This window comes from Acinonyx jubatus, chromosome C2 (assembly GCF_027475565.1).
Source record: "Acinonyx jubatus isolate Ajub_Pintada_27869175 chromosome C2, VMU_Ajub_asm_v1.0, whole genome shotgun sequence".
Lineage (NCBI taxonomy): Eukaryota > Metazoa > Chordata > Mammalia > Carnivora > Felidae > Acinonyx > Acinonyx jubatus.
Window position 1 is genome coordinate 16,064,568 of NC_069384.1, and position 10,319 is coordinate 16,074,886.

The following is a 10,319-nucleotide window of genomic DNA, read 5'->3' on the forward strand; positions in this document are numbered from 1 at the left end:
TCTCCATAGAACTTCAGTTTGATAGTTAAAAAAAATTTCTTTCCAGAAAATTTAGTGTCATTTAGTATCTGTCACCCCTTTTCAGACCATCCAACATAAAACAGCTTCTTGGTTACTTCCTCTCTTAACCACCTTAGTTTGAATCTCAATATCTTATGTATTTTATAAGCTACACAGATCACATGTATTTTTCTTTTGAAAATAAAAACAGCTCTCTTCTGTGTTCTCTTCTTACCAGGGGAAGTTCTCCTTCCTACCAGCTTGCACAATAGTGATCAAGGCCCTTGCCTGTCTCATTCCCCTCTGCATTCCCAGCACCTAGTGATACTTGCGAAGGAATGCCAGGCAACGCCACATCTGAGTTTTCTTATTTCACAGCCTCATGCTTTCTTGTCATTGTCCAGCTTCCTGAAAGGACAGGGGTTCATCCAGCTGTGAGGAACGCTGACCTTGAAGCAGATACATGGGGCTTAAATCCCAGCCCAGCTGTCACTTGCTGTGGAACTTCAGACAAGTTAATTTCTTACAGCCTCAGTTTCCTTGCCTGTAGAATAGGGCTAATGATAGTATCATGTGGTTGTCGAGACAAGAAATGTGTAAACATGGTATCAGTGATAAAATACACAGAACCCTGCCTGCCACATAGTGAGCCATGTAAGTGCCATCCCTTCTTACTATAGGATATGTCTGCATCATTTATATCCATGGTTTTGTTATATGTATAAAACATGACATTTTCATGCTTTTATTATTTATCATAGCTACATTATATATATAGTGTTAGCTATTTTTCTATTATTCGATAGAGCAGCAAATAAAATGTGTTATAAGATTAGTAAAATGCCATGGTCTAAATGCCAGTCGCTTCTTTCTTAGCTGGTTCTATTACAAGATTCAACCAAGCTCCTCCTCTGGTAGCCACCCTGCCTGCCTGCCTCCCTCTACCCCCCCCCCCACCCCCCTGCTTGTGTTCTCTCTTTTTCTCTGTCAAAAATAAATAAACATTTATAAAATAGCTCTCTGTAAAATGCAACTGTGTGGTTGAAGAGATTGAAAAGGTGATTGTCAAATAAGGGATTGTATGTAAAATACCCAGCACGCATCCCACCCTTCACAGGGATCATAAGAAATGCATGCTCTTGTCCGTCTGCCCTTCCTTCCTTCCTTCCTTCCTTCCTTCCTTCCTTCTCTTTCTCTTCCTCTCTCTCTCAAGTAGCTTTTATTTATTTATTGTAGGAACACACAATATGAAATCTACCCTCTTAAGTGTGCCATACAGTGTTGTTAGCTATAGGCAGGATGTTACAAAGCCGATGGCTAGAACTTACTCATCTTGTATAACTGAAACTTTATGTAACATTTTGCAGGAAGTAAACAGCCGTTCAGAACGTGCTGTTATGACAAGCGTCCTGAAGGTGGCAGCAGAGGTCTAAGGTTTGGAAAATGTGGAAGGTTTTTGTGGACACGAAGACTTGAAGGGGAGGGAAGAGTTATCCCACGTCCTGTTTTTGTATCTTAAATTCCCCTTTATTATTATTACTGCTGGGAAGGCATGTGTCAGGTTATTTCGGGAAGCTGCTCTAACGCAAATTGTGTCTGGGAAGTGGAAGCCCGCTGTTGTCATTAAAACCTGAGGCAAAATGAGAGCATTCGTGGATTAATAGGATGCAAGGAAGTGAAACTGATGGTGAAGGTGAGATAGAGGGTTTATAGCAGTAAGAGAAGGGCTGGGTTTGGGCAGGCACGTCCTTTGGCCCCAGGGCTCTGATCTGCAAGGAGAGGCACAGCCAGGGGAAGTAAGGGGAACCCCCTAAATGGGCTAGCGTGGAGTGCCCTCTTGTCCAGGTTTAAGGCTTGAACTCCTGGAACCACCTCATTCATAAGCTTTAAACACCATATAGAGTCTGCAATGTCCGTGTGTACAGATTAGATTCTTTGTATCTAATAGAAATCAGGAGAGCAATAAAGTGGATAAAAAGAGGCCAGGAACATTGTCAAACATCCAGATAGTCACTCTCTGCAACTAAATATGAAATCTTCATATAAACCACCAGATGACACTATTGCACCATAAAATACTTCCACTGACGGTCCATCTTGTAAGCTAAGTGGAGCTGCTACAACCACAGGTGTTTCTCCTTTGCAGCAGTAATTGGAATTAGGCTTATATGGAGCACTTATTTGCACTTTTCCCGTAAATGAAAAATACAATTTTTTTGTTAGTAGTGGCTGCTTTAGGCACTTCAGTTATTGTTTTGGGAAGAAGAGAATCTAAAAGTTGTATTGTCTCTGACTCTGTGTATTTTATGATTCAAAATTATGAGTGAAAAAAAAACTAAGCAACATGTGAATTGACATATAATATCCCCACTGTGGTGGTTCAATATATCACAGTTGCTGCGAAACTGCAAGATGAAAACAACATAAAATTCTCCAGTTCATAATTCACTCTTTGAATTGCAGCCTATTGTTTTTCTCTAAAAGCATAAAAACAAAATAGTTGCAAAATATGGTTTATATTGTTTGCATATTTTGTAACCATTTATGTATAAAATAGGTCTTTGTAGGGGCGCCTGGGTGGCTCAGTCGGTTGAGTGTCTGACTTTGGCTCAGGTCATATCTCACGGCTCGTGAGTTCGAGCCCTGCGTCGGGCTCTGTGCTGACAGCTCAGAGCCTGGAGCCTGCTTCAGATTCTGTCTCCCTTTGTCTCTCTGCCCCTCCCCTGTTTGTGTTCTCTCTCTGTCAAAAATAAATAAATAAACATTTATAAAATAGCTCTCTGTAAAATGCAACTGTGTGGTTGAAGAGATTGAAAAGGTGATTGTCAAATAAGGGATTGCATGTAAAATACCTGGCACGCATCCCACCCTTCACAGGGATCATAAGAAATGCATGCTCTTGTCTTTTCTTAAGAAATGGGGTAAGTGCAGCCATCCTTCATGGGAGCAGCCAGTGAAGTATCAGGCTGTTGCTTTACTGGAAGCATCACAGGGGGAGATGTCTGCTGTGACTCCCAGGGCATGAAAAGCATGGGTTGCACCCTTCAACAGATACTGCAGACCACAGTGCTCAGCAGTGAACCATTAACACCTTTTGAGAATAGCTGATCCATTTTCCCCCCTGTTTTGTTCCATTTGTATTAAATCTCTAGGGCAAATTTAAAAGGGCACCTCTGGGGGCAATTTTTGCTGGGATCTGCCTGGTGTATGGTTTCTTTGATAGCTTCAGAGCAATAGAACATTTGGTTGCTATGGTGACAATGCAGTTTCAAGACACTACTGGATAATCCAGAGGGTAACAGGCAAAGATGAGTGGCCTTAAGAGTTGGGATCATCCAGTCTTCACTGTAGATTCTGATATTCATGAATTGATGGGCTCCTGATAGGCATAGATGGGGTGCATTCCTTAATTAAGCAAGATCTCTTGTTTGGACCATTTAGACTCCAGTCATTCATGAAACTTTTCTTTCCCTTTCCTTCCTCCCTTCCTTGGCTTGCTTCCTTCCTTCCTTCCTTCCTTCCTTCCTTCCTTCCTTCCTTCCCTCCCCACCACCAGTTTTTCTTTCTTGGTATGCTAATGCCTTAATCTTTCTGTATTCCATTCATTTTGGTTTCAAACATTAGAAGCAAGTACTTGATTTGACTTATTTCCATTATGGGCTGAGTTTTGCTCTCCTTGCCACCTTCCTATGTTGTAGTCCTAACCCCTCAGTTCTCAGAATGAACTGTATTTAGAGATGGGTCTCTAAAGAAGTAATTGCAGATGAAAAAGGTGATTGGGGTGGGCCCCAATATAATGACTGGTGTCCTTATAAGAAGAAATTAGGGCCCAGACACATAGAGGGGGAAGACCCTGTGAGGACACAGTGAGAAGCCAAGAGAGTCCTTGAAAGCAATCAGCCCTGCATACCTTGAGCTTAGATTTCTGAGCCTCTAGAGCTGTGAGATAATAATTCTCTGCTGTTGAAGCCACCCAGTCTGTGGTCCTTTGTCACAGCAGCCCCAGAAAACTAACACATCTGTGTAGATTATTATTATTTTTCTTAAATATGGAACACTTCAAGAATTTGCACTTCCTCCTTGCACAGGGACCATGCTAAACTTCTCTGCGTCATTCCAGTTTTAGTATATGCTGCCGAACCAGTGCTCCCATTCGATTATTTAATCCCCAAATTTACCAGAGTTTTTTTTTTTTTTTAAATTGGCTGTTTTGGACTGACTGTCACAGCGCACTCAGAAATTATGACCGCATTTGCGTGTGTGAGCAAACACTGAACTACCTACAGAATTTCTGAACAGTTTTATGGCACTTCTGATGGTACGACACATGAATTCATTCTCATCTATAATATCGCTGCTGTTCATAAGCATGCTCAGGAATCAGAACAGTCTTAACAATGGTGGTGGTGAATGGGGGGGGGGGAAGGAAGGAACCCCACGACCAGAGATAAAATTTTGGTCTACAATGTCCTCTTCCTGTTTAACTGGCATAGCTCTTCTTCCTCAATATCACAGACGCAGGTGATAGCGCTCATTAAAAACCCTGTATTTGGGTGAAAATAGCGAAATACTGCAGATGGCAGCATGACATCAAACATGATTATTTTAGAGCAAAACTACTGCCTCATTTAGAGCAAAACTACTGCTTTCCTTTTTTTGTTTTTTCTTTTTTCCCCTTTTTCTTTTTTCCTAGTGGGTAAGTTACTGGAACCTTTTAAAAAATGATTGTTTATGGTGCAAACTTGGAAAAGCAATTATGCCTGTTTTTCAAGCTCTCTTCATGGCCTGGGTTTACCAAGTACCAATCAGCAACATCCCCTTGAAAGGCCTCTAGGCAAATACATTCTTACTCTAGCTACCCACTTGGAGAACCCCAACTTGGATTTGAACATATTTTGAAATTAAACTTCAGAGATGTTCCCAGCCTTCTTTCAAGTTCCTAAAGATACGTTTACCAAATGTTAAAGTAATAGTTATTCTCAGAACTCACAGCAATAGAGTGATAAGACTGAGAACTGCCTTTTAGACTGTGGCTCACATGCTACTCTGTAATGGATGGAAGTGTTTGCCCCCATTCATTTTCTTTTTTTTTTTTAATTTTTTTTTAACGTTTATTTATTTTTGAGACAGAGAGAGACAGAGCATGAACGGGGGAGGGTCAGAGAGAGAGGGAGACACAGAATCTGAAACAGGCTCTAGGCTCTGAGCGGTCAGCACAGAGGCTGACATGGGGTCAAACTCACGGACCCCGAGATCATGACCTGAGCCCAGTCGGACGCTTAACCGACTGAGACACCCAGGCGCCCCGCCCCCATTCATTTTCAAAATAGTTGCTTCAGGGAACTCCAATAGGATCATTGTCAGTAAAATCTAAAACTCTAAACCTGGGGCCAGCAAACTTTTTCTCTATAGGCCCAGATAGTAAATATTTTCAGCTTTTTGGGCCACATGGCCTCTATCATGCTCTGCTGCTGTACCCTGAAGCAGCCTCAGACAATACACATACCAATGGGCATAGCTGTGTTCCAATAAAACTTTATTTACAAAAGCAGGCAGGCAGATTTGGCTCTGGACCAGTGTTTGCCAACATCTGCTTTAAACCTGGGCCTGCTGTCTCTCTGAGGAAGACTTTGTACGGAGTGTTTAAATTCATCTGTACACTTTGCCTTCCCTCATTTTTTTCTCCTCTAAATGTTGCTATTTTCTACACATATTTCAATTATGGCCTTATGTCATCTTTTTTGGAGGTAAAATGTTGGGTTGGGTGGAGTACGGGAACTGACTGTTGAGCTTGATATTGTAGATCAGGCTAATCATGATGTTGACCTGGGCATATCTCATTTTTAATTTTTTTACGTTTTTTTAATTTAAAATATTTTTTTTAATGTTTACTTATTTTTGAGAGACAGAGAGAGAGAGAGAGAGAGAGAGAGAGAGAGAGAGAGAAGGAGATGCAGAATCCAAAGCAGGCTCCAGGCTCTGAGCTGTCAGCACAGAGCCTGATGTGGGGCTCGAACCCGTGAATCATGAGATCATGACCTGAACCAAAGTTGAATGTTTAACTGACTGAGCCACCCAGGCACCCCTCATTTTTAAATCTTATTTCTTCCCATGGAATCCATCTGGATTGGGTTCAGTCTTAGGGATAAGAGTTTGGGGTTGGGATTGTGCTCAGAACTGGCTCAGTAAGTATGAAGGTAATGGAGAAAATGCTCTTTAGGTATCTTGGGGGTAAAGCATGTACCTATTAACCAAACAACCAGCTTAGGGAGTAAATCACATTAGTAATTGTATTAGAGATCACGTACATATACATTTATGCATTTATGGACAGAACCCTAGCTGTAATGATATGCATTAAACATATGCATTGAATTCTCAAGAAGTCAATATATTTATTAATATATTTAATCAACAATCAGGTCCCATGGGTGCTAATTCCACATACAGTCCACTTGAGGTCATTTGCTAATGTCTGGTCTCTAGTGGAAGATGGCTTAGATGTAGATAATGGTGATGAATGTGCAAATCAACAAACATGAGCTCCTCAAAGCTAATCTTAGGCAGACCTGAGCTCTGAGAGACCCCAAACTGTTTTGCTTCTTGAAGAGATTCCCTTGAGGGAATTTACCTGCTAGGTTATTTCTCACCTATCCAGACTGGAGCAAATCCCAGAGGACTAAAGCAAATAATTTCCAGGAATTCACTCTGGTAAACTTCTTCTGGGGTGGGTAGAGATGGAGGGATGCTTTGGATAGCTCCTGACCTCACCTTAATTCTACCCTAAGCATCTGAGTGAAGCCTTTGAATATGAAACTGAGACTGGTTAAGGGTATCTCTTCTTTCACACAAAAGCCCCCAAACTACACTCTGTGCAGATATACTTTGTATAGATTAGAATAAAATTCAATTTTATTAGAATAAAATTCAATAAAATTCAATTAGATCTATACTTTGTATAGATGAATAAATGCTATCATTTATATGTGTAGTCTGATACCCATTGACTAAAACTAGGCAGAAATATGGCCAACCAGCCTTCAAATGTTGACCTGGGGTCATTGGAATTCCTGCTTTATGCCAGTTCTCACAGCAAAGGAAAGGCATTCCAGAGGCTTACCTGTACAATCAGGGACTTTGTCTATTTTCATCTTTCTTGACAGTTTGGAAATCTTATTGCGTTGTCTGGGTTGCAGAAATAGACAAAACTAAATAGAGAAATCTGCTTTGTGGGAACAGACTTGGAAAGTGTGGTTGCTAAGATAGTGATAGGCTTTATGTAGGGGGAATTTCCATTATAATTATACTCAAAGAACCAGAAAAGTGAATTCACATGACAAACATACGTTGGATACTTGGGAAGTGTGCTTTCTGTAGACAGGTTGTATAAAGCCACATCGAGAGAATTCTCCAGAGGAAGACTTGAGAATTTGCTCAAGGCTTTGGGATGAAAAGTACTGCTAAGTTGTTTTAATTATTGGGTGAAATGTGATGGCAAGAGGGAAAAAAATATACAAAGTGGATTTATTTTCTCATGCTCCATGGCTAATTTTTGGGAAACATTTTCCTTTTCCACCCTTATTTGACAAGCTTTGGATATGTATTTTCACTGCATACCTAAACATCTTTCTTAGGTTCTAGAACTGTGCTGCCCAATATGGTGGCCACTAGCCCCATGTTGCTATTATGCACTTAAAATGTGGCCACTGTGACCAAGGAGCTGAATTGTTAATTTTATTGAATTTCGGTTACTTTGAATGTAAGTACCCACGTGTTATGATTGGCCACTTTATTGGGGCAGCACAGATCTGGAACATTTCCATCATCACAGAAAGTTCTATGTAGATAATGCCCTGTTCTACTGTGTGAGAGATCACATTTTTATCCACAGAGTTGTTTTTCATATTGAAGACTTGATTCTCTCCGAGCTAACAAAGTATAGAAAAGAAGGCTATGAAGAAGGTAACTTTGGTCCCATTTTATTCAGACAGTACTAACATTTTTTCAATATGCTTTCCTCCTGTTCTGAGTAATTCTATTTATTTTTATCTGTAACATTTTATATTTGTTTTTTCTTTCTAATGAAGTTAAATACGAATATAGTAATTTCAGGAAAGTCTTTTTTAATTAGCTGTGCTTGAAATATTTTCACCAATCCTCCATGTGATAGCTGAGTAACCAATCCCATATCCTCAGTGAAAAAGTCAAAAAAGAGAGGGAGTCATTTTCTTTATTTGTGCTAAATATGAAAATGCTGTGGTTTAGCAACAGAAAATTCAGAGGGAGGAAGCTTTTGAGGTCTTCAGAATGGAGTCAGAGATGGGCATGTTAACTTACCTTCCTGCTCTCTTGTAATTTCTCAAGAGGATATCTGTGAATATCTAATTTAGGCTTTTTTTCTGTTTTTGTTTTTGGTATTTTATTAAATACACATTAGCTTCAGGAAAAAGAAGGAAAAACCTTTATTTTTATTTTTTAATTTAAAATTAAAAAAAAAATTAGGGGCCCCTGGGTGACTTGGTTGAGCGTCTGACTCTTGGTTTTGGCTCAGGTTAGGATCTCACAGTTTCATGAGTTTGAACCCCAGTCAGGCTCTGTGCTGACAGTGTGGACTCTCCTTGGGATTCTCTCTTTCTCCCTCTCTCTCTGCCCCTCCCACACTCATGCTGTCTCTGTCTCTTTCAGAATACATAAATAAACTTTAAAATAAAATAAGCTAAAATTAACAAAATTAAAATGTATTCAGTGTACATCAGCTCTTTCCCCTTACACGCACACAAAAATCCAGAAAGTTTTTGATACACTTTTACATATTTGTTTTCCTATTTGAATAATGGATAAAAATTGAACAATAGTTTACACATTGATGTCTGGAGGATGTGTAAAAAACTTGAAATATGTTGACAGAAAAATTTCTCAGCAAGCACATTTGAGTGGACAGTACATTTCTTTGTTTCTCAAGGTCAGTTTTGCAGCCCAAGAGACTATGGACCTGGAAATTCATGAAGTATTGAAGGGACTTTAATTTTTAAGTCATGGTTTACAACCTTATGTTAGTATATTTCAGGATGTATGTAATGATCTCAAAATGGTTATATACCATCAAAATGGTGACCATAATTTTCTTATAATTCCATCAGGAAAAACAGATTGAAAGTGAAATGCATTAAAATTACTAGGGAGCAGGTTCCCTGAGGGAATTAATCCTGTTTTGTTCCTTAGGTAAATCCGAGTGCCCCCAAAGTGCCTCTGCTGTATTTGGTTTCTATAGATTGAATCCATTTAGTTTTATTTTTTATTAAAAAATGTTTTTAGTTTATTTTTTGAGGGAGAGAGAGAGAGAGAAGGGGAGGGACAGAGAGAGAGGGAGAGCGAGAATGTCTACACTGTCAGTGCAGAGCCTGATGTGGGGCTTGAACTCACAAACCATGAGACCATGACCTGAGCTTAAACCAAGAGTCAGATGCTTAGCCAAATGAGCCCCCCAGGCACCCCTAGAATGAATGCATTTAAATATGAGAGTCAGCTTGTCTATTATTATGGAGTAAGAAATGCTATAACCACAAGAACATTGGGGAGTGGGGCCACCTCTGCATGATTTTCGAGGCTGGAGACCCTACTGTCCAGAGAGGCACATGGTGATTCAGGATAACAGCCCTATGAGCCAGGCTTAGGCTCCTGCTCTTCCCATGTGATTGTTTCCTATATTGCAGACAGTTTGCTGAAAGGCAGATCCAGTGTTAGAGACCAGGCAGGGTTAACTGTCCCTCCTGGAATTTAAACTTTAAAGAGCTACCCCGCTTTCTGATTGATGTCAGGGAGAAGCAAGAAAGTCTAGGAGAGTCATTCCCCAGGTCCACCTCAACACCCAGCTTCGCATTCCCTCCCCTTTATCTTGTCTCATCTGTAGGTTGTCAGAAAAATGCATCAGCAGCATTGCACCCTGCTCAAAAGATTGCCAACACCTTCTCCAAATAATAGTGATCAACATATTTAATAGACTTCAGCTGTCTTTTTGGGAGATCTGGCACCGAACTTAACTGAAAAAGAGAGTCAGATTTTTAAAAAGAGGCACTGCTTTATTGCTTAAATGTGGAAATAATAGAGACCACCAGCTGAGCTAATAGTTTTTCAAAAAAGAAAGTTAAACATGTTCGTTGCCGCTTCAATAGCATACACATAAATGGAAAGTGACAAAGGGGAGTAATATGTGAAAAGGGGCTCAAGTTTGTCCCCCAGACATTATTATTCAGAGCTCTCTACCAACAACAGTGATCTGCATCTCATCTGAAGAAGCTAAGAAACAATCTGCAAACCCT

The 10,319-nt window shown here is 40.1% G+C and overlaps 1 non-coding gene across 1 annotated transcript; it reads right to left on the bottom strand.

Annotated features, from left to right (window-relative positions):
* Positions 1 to 4,043: 4,043 nt before the first annotated feature.
* On the bottom strand, positions 4,044 to 4,145 carry LOC113594446 (U6 spliceosomal RNA). The gene has a single exon (XR_003414835.1). It is a non-coding gene; the product is annotated as a U6 spliceosomal RNA (small nuclear RNA).
* Positions 4,146 to 10,319: the final 6,174 nt, after the last annotated feature.